The sequence below is a fragment of the Astyanax mexicanus genome, chromosome 21 (assembly GCF_023375975.1).
Source record: "Astyanax mexicanus isolate ESR-SI-001 chromosome 21, AstMex3_surface, whole genome shotgun sequence".
In the NCBI taxonomy this organism is placed as follows: Eukaryota; Metazoa; Chordata; class Actinopteri; order Characiformes; family Acestrorhamphidae; genus Astyanax; species Astyanax mexicanus.
The window spans coordinates 42,194,882-42,215,259 of NC_064428.1; the positions used below are offsets into that span (position 1 = coordinate 42,194,882).

The 20,378-nt window shown below is 45.2% G+C and overlaps 1 protein-coding gene and 1 long non-coding RNA gene across 5 annotated transcripts in view; one reads left to right on the forward strand and one right to left on the reverse strand.

The window, feature by feature from the left end:
• LOC111196156 (uncharacterized) overlaps positions 1-20,378 on the reverse strand; it is a 71,829-nt gene that overhangs the window by 37,717 nt on the left and 13,734 nt on the right. The window lies entirely within an intron of this gene.
• Positions 1,868-19,602, forward strand: LOC125785772 (uncharacterized). Of its 4 annotated transcripts, none has more exons than XR_007428122.1 (4): positions 1,868-2,308; positions 6,854-6,964; positions 9,515-9,631; positions 19,556-19,595. It is a non-coding gene; the product is annotated as an uncharacterized LOC125785772 (long non-coding RNA). The 4 variants fall into 4 exon arrangements; XR_007428124.1 differs by lacking the exon at positions 19,556-19,595 and adding an exon at positions 17,279-17,314; XR_007428126.1 differs by lacking the exon at positions 9,515-9,631 and having other exon boundaries at positions 19,439-19,602.

Genomic DNA, 20,378 nt, shown 5'->3' on the forward strand with positions numbered 1-20,378 from the left:
AGCAATTGTTGTGTCAGTTGCTGAAATAGAAAAAGGGGTGGTGGTAGTGTCAACATCAGCAATTGTGGTGTCAGTTGCAGAAATAGAATCGGAGGTGGTGGTAGTGTCAACATCAGCAATAGTGGTGTCAGTTGCAGAAATGGAATTAGGGGTGGTGGTAATGTCAAAATCAGCAATTTTCGTGTCAGTTGCTGAAACGGAATCAGGGTTGGTTGTTGTGTCAACATCAGCAATTGTGGTGTCAGTTGCTGTAATAGAAGAAAAGGTGGAGGTAGTGTCAACATCAGCAATTGTGGTGTCAGTTGCAGAATTAGACGTTGGGGTGGTGGTAGTGTCAACATCAGCAATTGTGGTGTAAGTTGCTGAAATAGAAGCAGGGGTGGTGGTAGTGTCAACATCAGCAATTGTTGTGTCAGTTGCTGAAATAGAAGCAGGGATGGTCTTAGTGTTGACATCAGAAATTGTGGTGTCAGTTGCAGAAACAGAAGCAAGGGTGGTGGTAGTGTCAACATCAGCAATTGTGGTGTCAGTTGCTGAAATAGAAGCGGAGATGGTGGTAGTCTCAACATCAGCAATTGTGGTGTCAGTTGCAGAAATATATCCAGGTGGGGTGGTGGTAGTGTCAACATCAGCAATTGTTGTGTCAGTTGCTGAAATAGGAGCAAGGGTGGTGGTAGTGTCAATATCAGCAATTGTGTCAGTTGCTGAAATAGAAGCAGGGGTGGTGGTAGTGTCAACTTGAGCAATTGTGGTGTCAGTTGCTGTAACAGAAGCAGGGGTGGTGGTAGTGTCAACATCAGCAATTGTGGTGTCAGTTGCTGAAATAGAAGCGGAGATGGTGGTAGTGTCAACATGAGCAATTGTGGTGTCAGTTGCAGAAATAGAAGCAGGGGTGGAGGTAGTGTCAACATCAACAATTGTGTCAGTTGCTGAAACAGAAACAGGGGTGGTGGTAGTGTCAACATAAGCAATTGTAGTTTCAGTTGCTGAAATGGAAGCGGGGGTGGTGATAGTGTCAACATCAGCAATTGTGTCAGTTGCAGAAATAGTTCCAGGTGGGGTGGTTGTAGTGTCAATATCAGCAATTGTGTCAGTTGCAGAAATAGAAGTTGGGGTGGTGGTAGTGTCAACTTCAGCAATTGTGGTGTCAGTTGCAGAAATAGAGGAAGGGGTGGTGGTAGTGCCAACATCAGCATTTGTGGTGTCAGTTGCAGAAACAGAAACTGGGGTGGTGGTAGTGTCAACATCAGCAATTGTGGTGTCAGTTGCTGAAATCGAAGCGGAGAAGGTGGTAGTGCCAACATGAGCAATTTTGGTGTCAGTTGCTGTAACAGAATCAGAGGCGGTGGTATTGTCAACATCAGCAATTTTGGTGTCAGTTGCAGGAATAGAACCAGAGGTGGTGGTAGTGTCAACATCAGCAAATGTTGTGTCAGTTGCAGAAATAGAAACTGGGGTGGTGGTAGTGTCAACATCAGCAATTGTGGTGTCAGTTGCTGAAATAGAAGCGGAGAAGGTAGTAGTGCCAACATGAGCAATTTTGGTGTCAGTTGCTGTAACAGAAGCAGGGTTGGTGGTATTGTCAACATCAGCAATTGTGGTGTCAGTTGCAGAAATAGAAGTTGGGGTGGTGGTAGTGTCAACATCAGCAATTGTGGTGTCAGTTGCTGAATTAGAATCAGGGGTGGTGGTAGTGTCAACATCAGCAACTGTGTCAGTTGCTGAAATAGAAGCAGGGGTGGTGGTAGTGTCAACATCAGCAATTGTGGTGTCAGTTGCGGAAATAGAAGCAAGGGTGTTGGTAGTGTCAACATCAGCAATTGTGGTGTCAGTTGCTGAATTAGAATCAGGGGTGGTGGTAGTGTCAACATCAGCAACTGTGTCAGTTGCTGAAATAGAAGCAGGGGTGGTGGTAGTGTCAACATCAGCAATTGTGGTGTCAGTTGCAGTAACAGAAGCAAGGTTGATGGTAGTGTCAACATCAGCGATTGTTGTGTCAGTTGCAGAAATAGAAGCAGGGGTGGTGGTAGTGTCAACATCAGCAATTGTAGCGTCAGTTGCAGTAATAGAATTAGGGGTGGTGGTAGTGTCAACATCAGCAATTGTGATGTCAGTTGCTGTAACAAAAGCAGGGGTGGTGGTAGTGTCAACATCAGCAATTGTGGTGTCAGTTGCTGAAATAGAAGCGGAGAAGGTGGTAGTGCCAACATGAGCAGGTTTGGTGTCAGTTGCTGTAACAGAAGCAGGGTTGGTGGTAGTGTCAACATCAGCAATTGTGGTGTCAGTTGCTGAAATAGAAGCGGAGAAGGTGGTAGTGCCAACATGAGCAATTTTGGTGTCAGTTGCTGTAACAGAAGCAGGGGTGGTGGTAGTGTCAACATTAGAAATTTTGGTGTCAGTTGCAGGAATAGAAGTTGGGGTGGTGGTAGTGTCAACATCAGCAATTGTGGTGTCAGTTGCAGAAATAGATCCATATGGGGTGGTGGTGGTGCCAACATCAGCAATTGTGGTGTCAGTTGCTGAATTAGAATCAAGGGTGGTGGTAGTGTCAACATCAGCAATTGTGTCAGTTGCAGAAATAGAAGCAGGGGTGGTGGTAGTGTCAACATCAGCAATTTTCGTGTCAGTTGCAGAAATAGAAGTTGCGGTGGTGGTAGTGTCAACATCAGCAATTGTGGTGTCAGTTGCATAAATAGAAACTGGGGTGGTGGTAGTGTCAACATCAGCAATTGTGGTGTCAGTTGCATAAATAGAAACTGGGGTGGTGGTAGTGTCAACATCAGCAGTTGTGGTGTCAGTTGCAGAAATAGATGTTGGGGTGGTGGTGGTAGTGTCAACATCAGCAATTGTAGTGTCAGTTGCTGTAACAGAAGCAAGGTTGGTGGTAGTGTCAACATCAGCGATTGTTGTGTCAGTTGCAAAAACTGACGCAAGGGTGGTGGTCGTGTCAACATCAGCAATTGTTGTGTCAGTTGCAAAAATAGATCCATGTGGGGTGGTGGTAGTGCCAACCTCAGCAATTGTTGTGTCAGTTGCTGTAATAGAAGCAAAGATGGTGGTAGTGTCAATAGTAGCAATTGTGTCAGTTGTAGAAATAGAAGCAGGGGTGGTTGTAGTGTCAACATTAGCATTTTTTGTGTCAGTTGCTGAAGTAAAAGCAGGGGTGGTGGTAGTGTCAACATCAGCAAGTGTGACAGTTGCAGAAATAGAAGCAGGGGTGGTTGTAGTGTCAACATCAGCAATTATAGTGTCAGTTGCAGTAATAGAATTAGGGGTGGTGGTAGTGTCAACATCAGCAATTGTGTCAGTTGCAGAAATAGAAGCAGGGGTGGTGGTAGTGTCAACATCAGCAATTGTTGTGTCAGTTGCTGAAACAGAAACAGGGGTGGTGGTAGTGTCAACATCAGCAATTGTTGTGTCAGTTGCAGAAATAGAATTAGGGGTGGTGGTAGTGTCAAAATCATCAATTTTCGTGTCAGTTGCTGAAACAGAATCAGGGTTGGTTGTTGTGTCAACATCAGCGATTGTGGTGTCAGTTGCTGAAACAGAATCAGGGGTGGTGGTAGTGTCAACATCAGCAATTGTGGTGTCAGTTGCTGAAATAGAAGCAAGGGTGGTGGTAGTGTCAACATCAGCAATTTTGGTGTCAGTTGCTGAAATAGAAGCAAGGGTGGTGGTAGTGTCAACATCAGCAATTGCGGTGTCAGTTGCAGAAATAGTTCCAGGTGGGGTGGTTGTAGTGTCAACATCAGCAACTGTTGTGTGAGTTGCTGTAATAGAGGCAGGAGTGGTAGTGTTAACATCAGCAATTTTTGTGTCAGTTGCAGAAACAGAAGCAAGGGTGGTGGTAGTGTCAACATCAGCAATTGTGGTGTCAGTTGCTGAAATAGAAGCAAGGGTGGTGGTAGTGTCCACATCAGCAATTGTGGTGTCAGTTGCTGAAATAGAAGCAGGGGTGGTGTTAGTGTTGACATAAACAATTGATGTGTCAGTTGCTGAAATAGAAGCAGGGGTGGTGTTAGTGTCAACATCAGCAATTGTGGTGTCAGTTGCTGAAATAGAAGCGGAGATGGTGGTAGTGTCAACATCAGCAATTGTGGTGTCAGTTGCTGAAAGAAAAGCAGTGGTGGTGGTAGTCTCAACATCAGCAATTGTTGTGTCAGTTGCTGAAATAGAAAAAGGGGTGGTGGTAGTGTTAACATCAGCAATTGTGGTGTCAGTTGCAGAAATAGAATCGGAGGTGGTGGTAGTGTCAACATCAGCAATAGTGGTGTCAGTTGCAGAAATGGAATTAGGGGTGGTGGTAATGTCAAAATCAGCAATTTTCGTGTCAGTTGCTGAAACGGAATCAGGGTTGGTTGTTGTGTCAACATCAGCAATTGTGGTGTCAGTTGCTGTAATAGAAGAAAAGGTGGAGGTAGTGTCAACATCAGCAATTGTGGTGTCAGTTGCAGAATTAGACGTTGGGGTGGTGGTAGTGTCAACATCAGCAATTGTGGTGTAAGTTGCTGAAATAGAAGCAGGGGTGGTGGTAGTGTCAACATCAGCAATTGTTGTGTCAGTTGCTGAAATAGAAGCAGGGATGGTCTTAGTGTTGACATCAGAAATTGTGGTGTCAGTTGCAGAAACAGAAGCAAGGGTGGTGGTAGTGTCAACATCAGCAATTGTGGTGTCAGTTGCTGAAATAGAAGCGGAGATGGTGGTAGTCTCAACATCAGCAATTGTGGTGTCAGTTGCAGAAATATATCCAGGTGGGGTGGTGGTAGTGTCAACATCAGCAATTGTTGTGTCAGTTGCTGAAATAGGAGCAAGGGTGGTGGTAGTGTCGATATCAGCAATTGTGTCAGTTGCTGAAATAGAAGCAGGGGTGGTGGTAGTGTCAACTTGAGCAATTGTGGTGTCAGTTGCTGTAACAGAAGCAGGGGTGGTGGTAGTGTCAACATCAGCAATTGTGGTGTCAGTTGCTGAAATAGAAGCGGAGATGGTGGTAGTGTCAACATGAGCAATTGTGGTGTCAGTTGCAGAAATAGAAGCAGGGGTGGAGGTAGTGTCAACATCAACAATTGTGTCAGTTGCTGAAACAGAAACAGGGGTGGTGGTAGTGTCAACATAAGCAATTGTAGTTTCAGTTGCTGAAATGGAAGCGGGGGTGGTGATATTGTCAACATCAGCAATTGTGTCAGTTGCAGAAATAGTTCCAGGTGGGGTGGTTGTAGTGTCAATATCAGCAATTGTGTCAGATGCAGAAATAGAAGTTGGGTTGGTGGTAGTGTCAACTTCAGCAATTGTGGTGTCAGTTGCAGAAAAAGAAGTTGGAATGGTGGTAGTGTCAACATCAGCTATTTTTGTGTCAGTTGCTGAAATAGAAGCAGGGGTGGTGGTAGTCTCAACATCAGCAATTGATGTGTCAGTTGCTGAAATAGAAGTGGAGGTAGAGGTAGTGTCAACATCAGCAATTGTGGTGTCAGTTGCTGAAATAGAAGCGGAGATGGTGGTAGTGTCAACATCAGCAATTGTGGTGTCAGTTGCTGAAAGAAAAGCAGTGGTGGTGGTAGTCTCAACATCAGCAATTGTTGTGTCAGTTGCTGAAATAGAAAAAGGGGTGGTGGTAGTGTCAACATCAGCAATTGTGGTGTCAGTTGCAGAAATAGAATCGGAGGTGGTGGTAGTGTCAACATCAGCAATAGTGGTGTCAGTTGCAGAAATGGAATTAGGGGTGGTGGTAATGTCAAAATCAGCAATTTTCGTGTCAGTTGCTGAAACGGAATCAGGGTTGGTTGTTGTGTCAACATCAGCAATTGTGGTGTCAGTTGCTGTAATAGAAGAAAAGGTGGAGGTAGTGTCAACATCAGCAATTGTGGTGTCAGTTGCAGAATTAGACGTTGGGGTGGTGGTAGTGTCAACATCAGCAATTGTGGTGTAAGTTGCTGAAATAGAAGCAGGGGTGGTGGTAGTGTCAACATCAGCAATTGTTGTGTCAGTTGCTGAAATAGAAGCAGGGATGGTCTTAGTGTTGACATCAGAAATTGTGGTGTCAGTTGCAGAAACAGAAGCAAGGGTGGTGGTAGTGTCAACATCAGCAATTGTGGTGTCAGTTGCTGAAATAGAAGCGGAGATGGTGGTAGTCTCAACATCAGCAATTGTGGTGTCAGTTGCAGAAATATATCCAGGTGGGGTGGTGGTAGTGTCAACATCAGCAATTGTTGTGTCAGTTGCTGAAATAGGAGCAAGGGTGGTGGTAGTGTCAATATCAGCAATTGTGTCAGTTGCTGAAATAGAAGCAGGGGTGGTGGTAGTGTCAACTTGAGCAATTGTGGTGTCAGTTGCTGTAACAGAAGCAGGGGTGGTGGTAGTGTCAACATCAGCAATTGTGGTGTCAGTTGCTGAAATAGAAGCGGAGATGGTGGTAGTGTCAACATGAGCAATTGTGGTGTCAGTTGCAGAAATAGAAGCAGGGGTGGAGGTAGTGTCAACATCAACAATTGTGTCAGTTGCTGAAACAGAAACAGGGGTGGTGGTAGTGTCAACATAAGCAATTGTAGTTTCAGTTGCTGAAATGGAAGCGGGGGTGGTGATAGTGTCAACATCAGCAATTGTGTCAGTTGCAGAAATAGTTCCAGGTGGGGTGGTTGTAGTGTCAATATCAGCAATTGTGTCAGTTGCAGAAATAGAAGTTGGGGTGGTGGTAATGTCAACTTCAGCAATTGTGGTGTCAGTTGCAGAAATAGAGGAAGGGGTGGTGGTAGTGCCAACATCAGCATTTGTGGTGTCAGTTGCAGAAACAGAAACTGGGGTGGTGGTAGTGTCAACATCAGCAATTGTGGTGTCAGTTGCTGAAATCGAAGCGGAGAAGGTGGTATTGCCAACATGAGCAATTTTGGTGTCAGTTGCTGTAACAGAATCAGAGGCGGTGGTATTGTCAACATCAGCAATTTTGGTGTCAGTTGCAGGAATAGAACCAGAGGTGATGGTAGTGTCAACATCAGCAAATGTTGTGTCAGTTGCAGAAATAGAAACTGGGGTGGTGGTAGTGTCAACATCAGCAATTGTGGTGTCAGTTGCTGAAATAGAAGCGGAGAAGGTAGTAGTGCCAACATGAGCAATTTTGGTGTCAGTTGCTGTAACAGAAGCAGGGTTGGTGGTATTGTCAACATCAGCAATTGTGGTGTCAGTTGCAGAAATAGAAGTTGGGGTGGTGGTAGTGTCAACATCAGCAATTGTGGTGTCAGTTGCTGAATTAGAATCAGGGGTGGTGGTAGTGTCAACATCAGCAACTGTGTCAGTTGCTGAAATAGAAGCAGGGGTGGTGGTAGTGTCAACATCAGCAATTGTGGTGTCAGTTGCGGAAATAGAAGCAAGGGTGTTGGTAGTGTCAACATCAGCAATTGTGGTGTCAGTTGCTGAATTAGAATCAGGGGTGGTGGTAGTGTCAACATCAGCAACTGTGTCAGTTGCTGAAATAGAAGCAGGGGTGGTGGTAGTGTCAACATCAGCAATTGTGGTGTCAGTTGCAGTAACAGAAGCAAGGTTGATGGTAGTGTCAACATCAGCGATTGTTGTGTCAGTTGCAGAAATAGAAGCAGGGGTGGTGGTAGTGTCAACATCAGCAATTGTAGTGTCAGTTGCAGTAATAGAATTAGGGGTGGTGGTAGTGTCAACATCAGCAATTGTGATGTCAGTTGCTGTAACAAAAGCAGGGGTGGTGGTAGTGTCAACATCAGCAATTGTGGTGTCAGTTGCTGAAATAGAAGCGGAGAAGGTGGTAGTGCGAACATGAGCAGGTTTGGTGTCAGTTGCTGTAACAGAAGCAGGGTTGGTGGTAGTGTCAACATCAGCAATTGTGGTGTCAGTTGCTGAAATAGAAGCGGAGAAGGTGGTAGTGCCAACATGAGCAATTTTGGTGTCAGTTGCTGTAACAGAAGCAGGGGTGGTGGTATTGTCAACATTAGAAATTTTGGTGTCAGTTGCAGGAATAGAAGTTGGGGTGGTGGTAGTGTCAACATCAGCAATTGTGGTGTCAGTTGCAGAAATAGATCCATATGGGGTGGTGGTGGTGCCAACATCAGCAATTGTGGTGTCAGTTGCTGAATTAGAATCAAGGGTGGTGGTAGTGTCAACATCAGCAATTGTGTCAGTTGCAGAAATAGAAGCAGGGGTGGTGGTAGTGTCAACATCAGCAATTTTCGTGTCAGTTGCAGAAATAGAAGTTGCGGTGGTGGTAGTGTCAACATCAGCAATTGTGGTGTCAGTTGCATAAATAGAAACTGGGGTGGTGGTAGTGTCAACATCAGCAATTGTGGTGTCAGTTGCATAAATAGAAACTGGGGTGGTGGTAGTGTCAACATCAGCAGTTGTGGTGTCAGTTGCAGAAATAGATGTTGGGGTGGTGGTGGTAGTGTCAACATCAGCAATTGTAGTGTCAGTTGCTGTAACAGAAGCAAGGTTGGTGGTAGTGTCAACATCAGCGATTGTTGTGTCAGTTGCAAAAACTGACGCAAGGGTGGTGGTCGTGTCAACATCAGCAATTGTTGTGTCAGTTGCAAAAATAGATCCATGTGGGGTGGTGGTAGTGCCAACCTCAGCAATTGTTGTGTCAGTTGCTGTAATAGAAGCAAAGATGGTGGTAGTGTCAATAGTAGCAATTGTGTCAGTTGTAGAAATAGAAGCAGGGGTGGTTGTAGTGTCAACATTAGCATTTTTTGTGTCAGTTGCTGAAGTAAAAGCAGGGGTGGTGGTAGTGTCAACATCAGCAAGTGTGACAGTTGCAGAAATAGAAGCAGGGGTGGTTGTAGTGTCAACATCAGCAATTATAGTGTCAGTTGCAGTAATAGAATTAGGGGTGGTGGTAGTGTCAACATCAGCAACTGTGTCAGTTGCAGAAATAGAAGCAGGGGTGGTGGTAGTGTCACCATCAGCAATTGTTGTGTCAGTTGCTGAAACAGAAACAGGGGTGGTGGTAGTGTCAACATCAGCAATTGTTGTGTCAGTTGCAGAAATAGAAGCAGGGGTGGTGGTAGTGTCAACATCAGCAATTGTGGTGTCAGTTGCAGGAATAGAAGTTGGGGTGGTGGTAGTGTCAACATCAGCAATTGTGTCAGTTGCAGATATAGAAGTTGGGGGGGTGGTAGTGTCAATATCAGCAATTGTGTCAGTTGCAGAAATAGGAGTTGGGGTGGTGGTAGTGTCAATATCAGCAATTGTGGTGTCAGTTGCAGAAATAGTTCCAGGTGGGGTGGTGGTAGTGTCAACATCAGCAATTTTCATGTCAGTTGCTGTAATAGAAGCAAAGGTGGAAGTAGTGTCAATATCAGCAATTGTGTCAGTTGCAGAAATAGAAGTTGGGGTGGTTGTAGTGTCAACATCAGCAATTGTGGTGTCAGTTGCTGTAACAGAAGCAGAGGCGGTGGTATTGTCAACATTAGCAATTTTGGTGTCAGTTGCTGTAATAGAAACAGAGGCGGTGGTATTGTCAACATCAGCAATTTTGGTGTCAGTTGCAGGAATAGAACCAGAGGTGGTGGTAGTGTCAACATCAGCAAATGTTGTGTCAGTTGCAGAAATAGAAACTGGGGTGGTGGTAGTGTCAACATCAGCAATTGTGGTGTCAGTTGCTGAAATAGAAGCGGAGAAGGTGGTAGTGCCAATATGAGCAATTTTGGTGTCAGTTGCTGTAACAGAAGCAGGGTTGGTGGTAGTGTCAACATCAGCAATTGTGGTGTCAGTTGCAGAAATAGAAGCAGGGGTGGTGGTAGTGTCAACATCAGCAATTGTGGTGTCAGTTTCTGAAGTAGAAGCTGCGGTGGTGGTAGTGTCACCATCAGCAATTGTGGTGTCAGTTGCTGAAATAGAAGAAGGGGTGGTGGTGGTGTCACCATCAGCAATTGTGGTGTCAGTTGCAGAAATAGAAGCAGGGGTGGTGGTAGTGTCCACATCAGCAATTGTGGTGTCAGTTGCTGATATAGAAGCAGGGGTGGTGTTAGTGTTGACATAAGCAATTGATGTGTCAGTTGCTGAAATAGAAGCAGGGGTGGTGTTATTGTCAACATCAGCAATTGTGGTGTCAGTTGCAGAAACAGAAGCAGGGGTGGTGTTAGTGTTGACATAAGCAATTGATGTGTCAGTTGCTGAAATAGAAGTTGAGGTAGAGGTAGTGTCAACTTGAGCAATTGTGGTGTCAGTTGCTGTAACAGAAGCAGGGGTGGTGGTAGTGTCAACATCAGCAATTGTGGTGTCAGTTGCTGAAATGGAAGCGGGGGTGGTGATAGTGTCAACATCAGCAATTGTGTCAGTTGCAGAAATAGTTCCAGGTGGGGTGGTTGTAGTGTCAATATCAGCAATTGTGTCAGTTGCAGAAATAGAAGTTGGGGTGGTGGTAGTGTCAACATCAGCAATTGTGGTGTCAGTTGCAGAAATAGAGGAAGGGGTGGTGGTAGTGCCAACATCAGCATTTGTGGTGTCAGTTGCAGAAATAGAAGTTGGGGTGGTGGTATTGTCAACATCAGCAATTGTGGTGTCAGTTGCAGAAATAGAGGAAGGGGTGGTGGTAGTGCCAACATCAGCATTTGTGGTGTCAGTTGCAGAAATAGAGGAAGGGGTGGTGGTAGTGTCAACATCAGCAATTGTGGTGTCAGTTGCTGAAATAGAAGCGGAGAAGGTGGTAGTACCAACATGAGCAATTTTGGTGTCAGTTGCTGTAACAGAATCAGAGGCGGTGGTATTGTCAACATCAGCAATTTTGGTGTCAGTTGCAGGAATAGAACCAGAGGTGGTGGTAGTGTCAACATCAGCAAATGTTGTGTCAGTTGCAGAAATAGAAACTGGGGTGGTGGTAGTGTCAACATCAGCAATTGTGGTGTCAGTTGCTGAATTAGAATCGGGGGTGGTGGTAGTGTCAACATCAGCAACTGTGTCAGTTGCTGAAATAGAAGCAGGGGTGGTGGTAGTGTCAACATCAGCAATTGTGGTGTTAGTTGCGGAAATAGAAGCAAGGGTGTTGGTAGTGTCAACATCAGCAATTGTGGTGTCAGTTGCTGAAATAGAAGCGGAGAAGGTGGTAGTGCCAACATGAGCAGGTTTGGTTTCAGTTGCTGTAACAGAAGCAGGGTTGGTGGTAGTGTCAACATCAGCAATTGTGGTGTCAGTTGCTGAAATAGAAGCGGAGAAGGTGGTAGTGCCAACATGAGCAGGTTTGGTTTCAGTTGCTGTAACAGAAGCAGGGGTGGTGGTAGTGCCAACATGAGCAATTTTGGTGTCAGTTGCTGTAACAGAAGCAGGGGTGGTGGTAGTGTCAACATTAGTAATTTTGGTGTCAGTTGCAGAAATAGATCCATATGGGGTGGTGGTGGTGCCAACATCAGCAATTGTGGTGTCAGTTGCTGAATTAGAATCAAGGGTGGTGGTAGTGTCAACATCAGCAATTTTCGTGTCAGTTGCAGAAATAGAAGTTGCGGTGGTGGTAGTGTCAACATCAGCAATTGTGGTGTCAGTTGCAGAAATAGAAACTGGGGTGGTGGTAGTGTCAACATCAGCAATTGTGGTGTCAGTTGCAGAAATAGATGTTGGGGTGGTGGTGGTAGTGTCAACATCAGCAATTTTGGTGTCAGTTGCAGAAATAGAAGCAGGGATGGTGGTAGTGTCAACATCAGCAATTGTGGTGTCAGTTGCAGAAATAGATGTTGGGGTGGTGGTGGTAGTGTCAACATCAGCAATTGTAGTGTCAGTTGCTGTAACAGAAGCAAGGTTGGTGGTAGTGTCAACATCAGCGATTGTTGTGTCAGTTGCAAAAACTGACGCAAGGGTGGTGGTCGTGTCAACATCAGCAATTGTTGTGTCAGTTGCAAAAATAGATTCATATGGGGTGGTGGTAGTGCCAACCTCAGCAATTGTTGTGTCAGTTGCTGTAATAGAAGCAAAGATGGTGGTAGTGTCAATAGTAGCAATTGTGTCAGTTGCAGAAATAGAAGCAGGGGTGGTTGTAGTGTCAACATTAGCATTTTTTGTGTCAGTTGCTGAAGTAAAAGCAGGGGTGGTTGTAGTGTCAACATCAGCAATTATAGTGTCAGTTGCAGTAATAGAATTAGGGGTGGTGGTAGTGTCAACATCAGCAATTGTGGTGTCAGTTGCAGAAATAGTTCCAGGTGGGGTGGTGGTAGTGTCAACATCAGCAATCGTGTCAGTTGCAGAAATAGAAGCAGGGGTGGTGGTAGTGTCAACATCAGCAATTGTTGTGTCAGTTGCTGAAACAGAAACAGGGGTGGTGGTAGTGTCAACATCAGCAATTGTTGTGTCAGTTGCAGAAATAGAAGCAGGGGTGGTGGTAGTGTCAACATCAGCAATTGTGGTGTCAGTTGCTGAAACAGAATCAGGGGTGGTGGTAGTGTCAACATCAGCAATTGTGCTGTCAGTTGCAGAAATAGTTCCAGGTGGGGTGGTTGTAGTGTCAACATCAGCAATTTTGGTGTCAGTTGCTGAAATAGATCCATATGGGGTGGTGGTGGTGCCAACATCAGCAATTGTGGTGTCAGTTGCTGAATTAGAATCAAGGGTGGTGGTAGTGTCAACATCAGCAATTGTGTCAGTTGCAGAAATAGAAGCAGGGTTGGTGGTAGTGTCAACATCAGCAATTTTCGTGTCAGTTGCAGAAATAGAAGTTGCGGTGGTGGTAGTGTCAACATCAGCAATTGTGGTGTCAGTTGCAGAAATAGAAACTGGGGTGGTGGTAGTGTCAACATCAGCAATTGTGGTGTCAGTTGCAGAAATAGATGTTGGGGTGGTGGTGGTAGTGTCAACATCAGCAATTGTAGTGTCAGTTGCTGTAACAGAAGCAAGGTTGGTGGTAGTGTCAACATCAGCGATTGTTGTGTCAGTTGCAAAAACTGACGCAAGGGTGGTGGTCGTGTCAACATCAGCAATTGTTGTGTCAGTTGCAAAAATAGATTCATATGGGGTGGTGGTAGTGCCAACCTCAGCAATTGTTGTGTCAGTTGCTGTAATAGAAGCAAAGATGGTGGTAGTGTCAATAGTAGCAATTGTGTCAGTTGCAGAAATAGAAGCAGGGGTGGTTGAAGTGTCAACATTAGCATTTTTTGTGTCAGTTGCTGAAGTAAAAGCAGGGGTGGTTGTAGTGTCAACATCAGCAATTATAGTGTCAGTTGCAGTAATAGAATTAGCGGTGGTGGTAGTGTCAACATCAGCAATTGTGGTGTCAGTTGCAGAAATAGTTCCAGGTGCGGTGGTGGTAGTGTCAACATCAGCAATCGTGTCAGTTGCAGAAATAGAAGCAGGGGTGGTGGTAGTGTCAACATCAGCAATTGTTGTGTCAGTTGCTGAAACAGAAACAGGGGTGGTGGTAGTGTCAACATCAGCAATTGTTGTGTCAGTTGCAGAAATAGAAGCAGGGGTGGTGGTAGTGTCAACATCAGCAATTGTGGTGTCAGTTGCTGAAACAGAATCAGGGGTGGTGGTAGTGTCAACATCAGCAATTGTGCTGTCAGTTGCAGAAATAGTTCCAGGTGGGGTGGTGGTAGTGTCAACATCAGCAATTTTGGTGTCAGTTGCTGAAATAGAAGCTGGAGTGGTGGTAGTGTCAACATCAGCAATTGTGGTGTCAGTTGCTGAAATAGAAGCAGGGGTGGTGGTAGTGTCAACATCAGCAATTGTGGTGTCAGTTGCTGAAATAGAAGCAGGGGTGGTGGTAGTGTCAACATCAGCAATTGTGCTGTCAGTTGCAGAATTAGAAGTTGGGGTGGTGGTAGTGTCAACATCAGCAATTGTTGTGTCAGTTGCTGAAATAGAAGCAGGGATGGTCTTAGTGTTGACATCAGAAATTGTGGTGTCAGTTGCAGAAACAGAAGCAAGGGTGGTGGTAGTGTCAACATCAGCAATTGTGGTGTCAGTTGCTGAAATAGGAGCAAGGGTGGTGGTAGTGTCAATATCAGCAATTGTGTCAGTTGCTGAAATAGAAGCAGGGGTGGTGGTAGTGTCAACTTGAGCAATTGTGGTGTCAGTTGCTGTAACAGAAGCAGGGGTGGTGGTAGTGTCAACATCAGCAATTGTTGTGTCAGTTGCTGAAATAGGAGCAAGGGTGGTGGTAGTGTCAATATCAGCAATTGTGTCAGTTGCTGAAATAGAAGCAGGGGTGGTGGTATTGTCAACTTGAGCAATTGTGGTGTCAGTTGCTGTAACAGAAGCAGGGGTGGTGGTAGTGTCAACATCAGCAATTGTGGTGTCAGTTGCTGAAATAGAAGCGGAGATGGTGGTAGTGTCAACATGAGCAATTGTAGTGTCAGTTGCTGAAATGGAAGCGGGGGTGGTGATAGTGTCAACATCAGCAATTGTGTCAGTTGCAGAAGTAGTTCCAGGTGGGGTGGTTGTAGTGTCAATATCAGCAATTGTGTCAGTTGCAGAAATAGAAGTTGGGGTGGTGGTAGTGTCAACATCAGCAATTGTGGTGTCAGTTGCAGAAATAGAGGAAGGGGTGGTGGTAGTGCCAACATCAGCATTTGTGGTGTCAGTTACAGAAATAGAGGAAGGGGTGGTGGTAGTGCCAACATGAGCAATTTTGGTGTCAGTTGCTGTAACAGAATCAGAGGCGGTGGTATTGTCAACATCAGCAATTTTGGTGTCAGTTGCAGGAATAGAACCAGAGGTGGTGGTAGTGTCAACATCAGCAAATGTTGTGTCAGTTGCAGAAATAGAAACTGGGGTGGTGGTAGTGTCAACATCAGCAATTGTGGTGTCAGTTGCTGAAATAGAAGTTGTGGTGGTGGTAGTGTCAACATCAGCAATTGTGGTGTCAGTTGCTGAATTAGAATCAGGGGTGGTGGTAGTGTCAACATCAGCAACTGTGTCAGTTGCTGAAATAGAAGCAGGGGTGGTGGTAGTGTCAACATCAGCAATTGTGGTGTTAGTTGCGGAAATAGAAGCAAGGGTGTTGGTAGTGTCAACATCAGCAATTGTGGTGTCAGTTGCTGAAATAGAAGCGGAGAAGGTGGTAGTGCCAACATGAGCAGGTTTGGTTTCAGTTGCTGTAACAGAAGCAGGGTTGGTGGTAGTGTCAACATCAGCAATTGTGGTGTCAGTTGCTGAAATAGAAGCGGAGAAGGTGGTTGTGCCAAAATGAGCAATTTTGGTGTCAGTTGCTGTAACAGAAGCAAGGGTGGTGGTAGTGTCAACATTAGTAATTTTGGTGTCAGTTGCAGAAATAGATCCATATGGGGTGGTGGTGGTGCCAACATCAGCAATTGTGGTGTCAGTTGCTGAATTAGAATCAAGGGTGGTGGTAGTGTCAACATCAGCAATTGTGTCAGTTGCAGAAATAGAAGCAGGGTTGGTGGTAGTGTCAACATCAGCAATTGTGGTGTCAGTTGCAGAAATAGAAACTGGGGTGGTGGTAGTGTCAACATCAGCAATTTTGGTGTCAGTTGCAGAAATAGAAGCAGGGATGGTGGTAGTGTCAACATCAGCAATTGTGGTGTCAGTTGCAGAAATAGATGTTGGGGTGGTGGTGGTAGTGTCAACATCAGCAATTGTAGTGTCAGTTGCTGTAACAGAAGCAAGGTTGGTGGTAGTGTCAACATCAGCGATTGTTGTGTCAGTTGCAAAAACTGACGCAAGGGTGGTGGTCGTGTCAACATCAGCAATTGTTGTGTCAGTTGCAAAAATAGATCCATATGGGGTGGTGGTAGTGCCAACCTCAGCAATTGTTGTGTCAGTTGCTGTAATAGAAGCAAAGATGGTGGTAGTGTCAATAGTAGCAATTGTGTCAGTTGCAGAAATAGAAGCAGGGGTGGTTGTAGTGTCAACATTAGCATTTTTTGTGTCAGTTGATGAAGTAAAAGCAGGGGTGGTTGTAGTGTCAACATCAGCAATTATAGTGTCAGTTGCAGTAATAGAATTAGGGGTGGTGGTAGAGTCAACATCAGCAATTGTGGTGTCAGTTGCAGAAATAGTTCCAGGTGGGGTGGTGGTAGTGTCAACATCAGCAATCGTGTCAGTTGCAGAAATAGAAGCAGGGGTGGTGGTAGTGTCAACATCAGCAATTGTTGTGTCAGTTGCAGAAACAGAAGCAGGGGTGGTGGTAGTGTCAACATCAGCAATTGTGGTGTCAGTTGCTGAAACAGAATCAGGGGTGGTGGTAGTGTCAACATCAGCAATTGTGCTGTCAGTTGCAGAAATAGTTCCAGGTGGGGTGGTTGTAGTGTCAACATCAGCAATTTTGGTGTCAGTTGCTGAAATAGAAGCTGGGGTGGTGGTAGTGTCAACATCAGCAATTGTGGTGTCAGTTGCTGAAATAGAAGCAGGGATGGTGGTATTGTCAACATCAGCAATTGTGGTGTCAGTTGCTGAAATAGAAGCAGGGGTGGTGGTAGTGTCAACATCAGCAATTGTGCTGTCAGTTGCAGAAATAGTTCCAGGTGTGGTGGTTGTAGTATCAACATCAGCAATTGTGGTGTCAGTTGCTGAAATAGAAGCTGGGGTGGTGGTAGTGTCAACATCAGCAATTGTGGTGTCAGTTGCTGAAATAGAAGCAGGGGTGGTGGTAGTCTCCACATCAGCAATTGTGGTGTCAGTTGCAGAAACAGAAGCAAGGGTGGTGGTAGTGTCAACATCAGCAATTGTGGTGTCAGTTGCTGAAATAGAAGCAGGGGTGGTGTTATTGTCATCATCAGCAATTGTGGTATCAGTTGCTGAAATAGAAGCAGGGGTGGTGGTAGTCTCAACATCAGCAATTGTGGTGTCAGTTGCTGAAATAGAAGCAGGGGTGGTGGTAGTCTCCACATCAGCAATTGTGGTGTCAGTTGCAGAAACAGAAGCAAGGGTGGTGGTAGTGTCAACATCAGCAATTGTGGTGTCAGTTGCTGAAATAGAAGCAGGGGTGGTGTTATTGTCATCATCAGCAATTGTGGTGTCAGTTGCTGAAATAGAAGCAGGGGTGGTGGTAGTCTCAACATCAGCAATTGTGGTGTCAGTTGCTGAAATAGAAGCAGGGGTGGTGGTAGCCTCAACATCAGCAATTGTGGTGTCAGTTGCAGAAACAGAAGCAAGGGTGGTGGTAGTGTCAACATTAGCAATTGTGGTGTCAGTTGCTGAAATAGAAGCTGGGGTGGTGTTATTGTCATCATCAGCAATTGTGGTGTCAGTTGCTGAAATAGAAGCAGGGGTGGTGGTAGTCTCAACATCAGCAATTGTGGTGTCAGTTGCTGAAATAGAAGTTGGAATGGTGTTAGTGTCAACATCAGCAATTGTGGTGTCAGTTGCTGAAATAGAAGCGGAGAAGGTGGTAGTGCCAACATGAGCAATTTTGGTGTCAGTTGCTGTAACAGAAGCAGGGTTGGTGGTATTGTCAACATCAGCAATTGTAATGTCAGTTGCTGAAGTTGAATCAGGGGTGGTGGTAGTGTCAACATCAGCAACTGTGTCAGTTGCAGAAAAAGAAGCAGGGGTGGTGGTAGTGTCAACATCAGCAATTGTAGTGTCAGTTGCTGTAACAGAAGCAAGGTTGATGGTAGTGTCAACATCAGCGATTGTTGTGTCAGTTGCAAAAACTGACGCAAGGGTGGTGGTAGTGTCAACATCAGCAATTGTGGTGTCAGTTGCAGAAATAGAAGCAGGGGTGGTAGTAGTGTCAACATCAGCAATTGTAGTGTCAGTTGCAGTAATAGAATTAGGGGTGGTGGTAGTGTCAACATCAGCAATTGTGATGTCAGTTGCTGTAACAAAAGCAGGGGTGGTGGTAGTGTCAACATCAGCAATTGTGGTGTCAGTTGCAGTAATTGAATTAGGGGTGGTGGTAGTGTCAACATCAGCAATTGTGATGTCAGTTGCTGTAACAAAAGCAGGGGTGGTGGTAGTGTCAACATCAGCAATTGTGGTGTCAGTTGCTGAAATAGAAGCGGAGAAGGTGGTAGTGCCAACATGAGCAAGTTTGGTGTCAGTTGCTGTAACAGAAGCAGGGTTGGTGGTAGTGTCAACATCAGCAATTGTGGTGTCAGTTGCTGAAATAGAAGCGGAGAAGGTGGTAGTGCCAACATGAGCAATTTTGGTGTCAGTTGCTGTAACAGAAGCAGGGGTGGTGGTAGTGTCAACATTAGTAATTTTGGTGTCAGTTGCAGGAATAGAAGTTCGGGTGGTTGTAGTGCCAACATCAGCAATTGTGGTGTCAGTTGCAGAAATAGAAGCAGGGGTGGTGGTAGTGTCAACATCAGCAATTGTGGTGTCAGTTGCTGAATTAGAATCAAGGGTGGTGGTAGTGTCAACATCAGCAATTGTGTCAGTTGCAGAAATAGAAGCAGGGGTGGTGGTAGTGTCAACATCAGCAATTTTCGTGTCAGTTGCTGAAATAGAAGCAAGGGTGGTGGTAGTGTCAACATCAGCAATTGTGGTGTCAGTTGCTGAAATAGAAACTGGGGTGGTGGTAGTGTCAACATCAGCATTTTTGGTGTCAGTTGCAGAAATAGAAGCAGGGTTGGTGGTAGTGTCAACATCAGCAATTGTGGTGTCAGTTGCAGAAATAGATGTTGGGGTGGTGGTGGTGGTGTCAACATCAGCAATTGTAATGTCAGTTGCTGTAACAGAAGCAAGGTTGGTGGTAGTGTCAACATCAGCGATTGTTGTGTCAGTTGCAAAAACTGATGCAAGGGTGGTGGTCGTGTCAACATCAGCAATTGTTGTGTCAGTTGCAAAAATAGATCCATATGGGGTGGTGGTAGTGCCAACCTCAGCAATTGTTGTGTCAGTTGCTGTAATAGAAGCAAAGTTGGTGGTAGTGTCAATAGTAGCAATTGTGTCAGTTGCAGAAATAGAAGCAGGGGTGGTTGTAGTGTCAACATTAGCGTTTTTTGTGTCAGTTGCTGAAGTAAAAGCAGGGGTGGTTGTAGTGTCAACATCAGCAATTGTGGTGTCAGTTGCAGAAATAGTTCCAGGTGGGGTGGTGGTAGTGTCAACATCAGCAATTGTTGTGTCAGTTGCTGAAACAGAAACAGGGGTGGTGGTAGTGTCAACATCAGCAATTGTGGTGTCAGTTGCAGAAATAGTTCCAGGTGGGGTGGTGGTAGTGTCAACATCAGCAATTGTGTCAGTTGCAGAAATAGAAGCAGGGGTGGTGGTAGTGTCAACATCAGCAATTGTGGTGTCAGTTGCAGCAATAGAAGTTGGGGTGGTGGTAGTGTCAACATCAGCAATTGTGTCAGTTGCAGAAATAGAAGTTGGGGTGGTGGTAGTGTCAATATCAGCAATTGTGTCAGTTGCAGAAATAGAAGTTGGGGTGGTGGTAGTGTCAATATCAGCAATTATGGTGTCAGTTGCAGAAGTAGTTCCAGGTGGGGTGGTGGTAGTGTCAACATCAGCAATTTTGGTGTCAGTTGCTGTAATAGAAACAGAGGCGGTGGTAGTGTCAACATCAGCAATTTTGGTGTCAGTTGCAGGAATAGAACCAGAGGTGGTGGTAGTGTCAACATCAGCAAATGTTGTGTCAGTTGCAGAAATAGAAACTGGGGTGGTGGTAGTGTCACCATCAGCAATTGTGGTGTCAGTTGCTGAAATAGAAGCGGAGAAGGTGGTAGTGCCAACATGAGCAATTTTGGTGTCAGTTGCTGTAACAGAAGCAGGGTTGGTGGTAGTGTCACCATCAGCAATTGTTCTGTCAGTTGCAGAAATAGAAGCAAGGGTGGTGGTAGTCTCAACATCAGGAATTGTGGTGTCAGTTGCAGAAATAGAAGAATGGGTGGTGGTAGTCTCAACATCATTAATTGTGGTGTCAGTTGCTAAAGTAGAAGCAGGGGTGGTGGTAGTGCCAACATCATCAATTTTGGTGTCAGTTGCTGTAATAGAAGCGGAGGTGGGGGTAGTGTCAACATCAGCAATTGTTGTGTCAGTTGCAGAAATAGAAAAAGGGGTGGTGGTGGTGTCACCATCAGCAATTGTGGTGTCCGTTGCAGAAATAGAAGCAGGGGTGGTTTTAGTGTTAAAATCAGCAATTGTGGTGTCAGTTGCTGTAATAGAAGCGGAGGTGGTGGTAGTATCAACATCAGCAATTGTGGTGTCAGTTGAAGAAATAGAAGCAGGTGTGGTAGTAGTATCAACATCAGCAGTTGCGGTGTCAGTTGCAGAAACAGAATCAGGGGTGGTGGTAGTGTCATCATCAGCAAAAGTGGTGTCAGTTGCAGAAATAGAAGCAGGGGTGGTTTTAGTGTTAAAATCAGCAATTGTGGTGTCAGTTGCATAAATAGAAGTAAGGGTGGTGGTAGTGTTAAAATCAGCAATTGTGGTGTCAGTTGCAGAAATAGAAACTGGGGTGGTGGTAGTGTCAACATCAGCAATTGTTGTGTCAGTTGCTGTAATAGAAGCAGGGGTGGTGGTAGTGTCAACATCAGCAATTG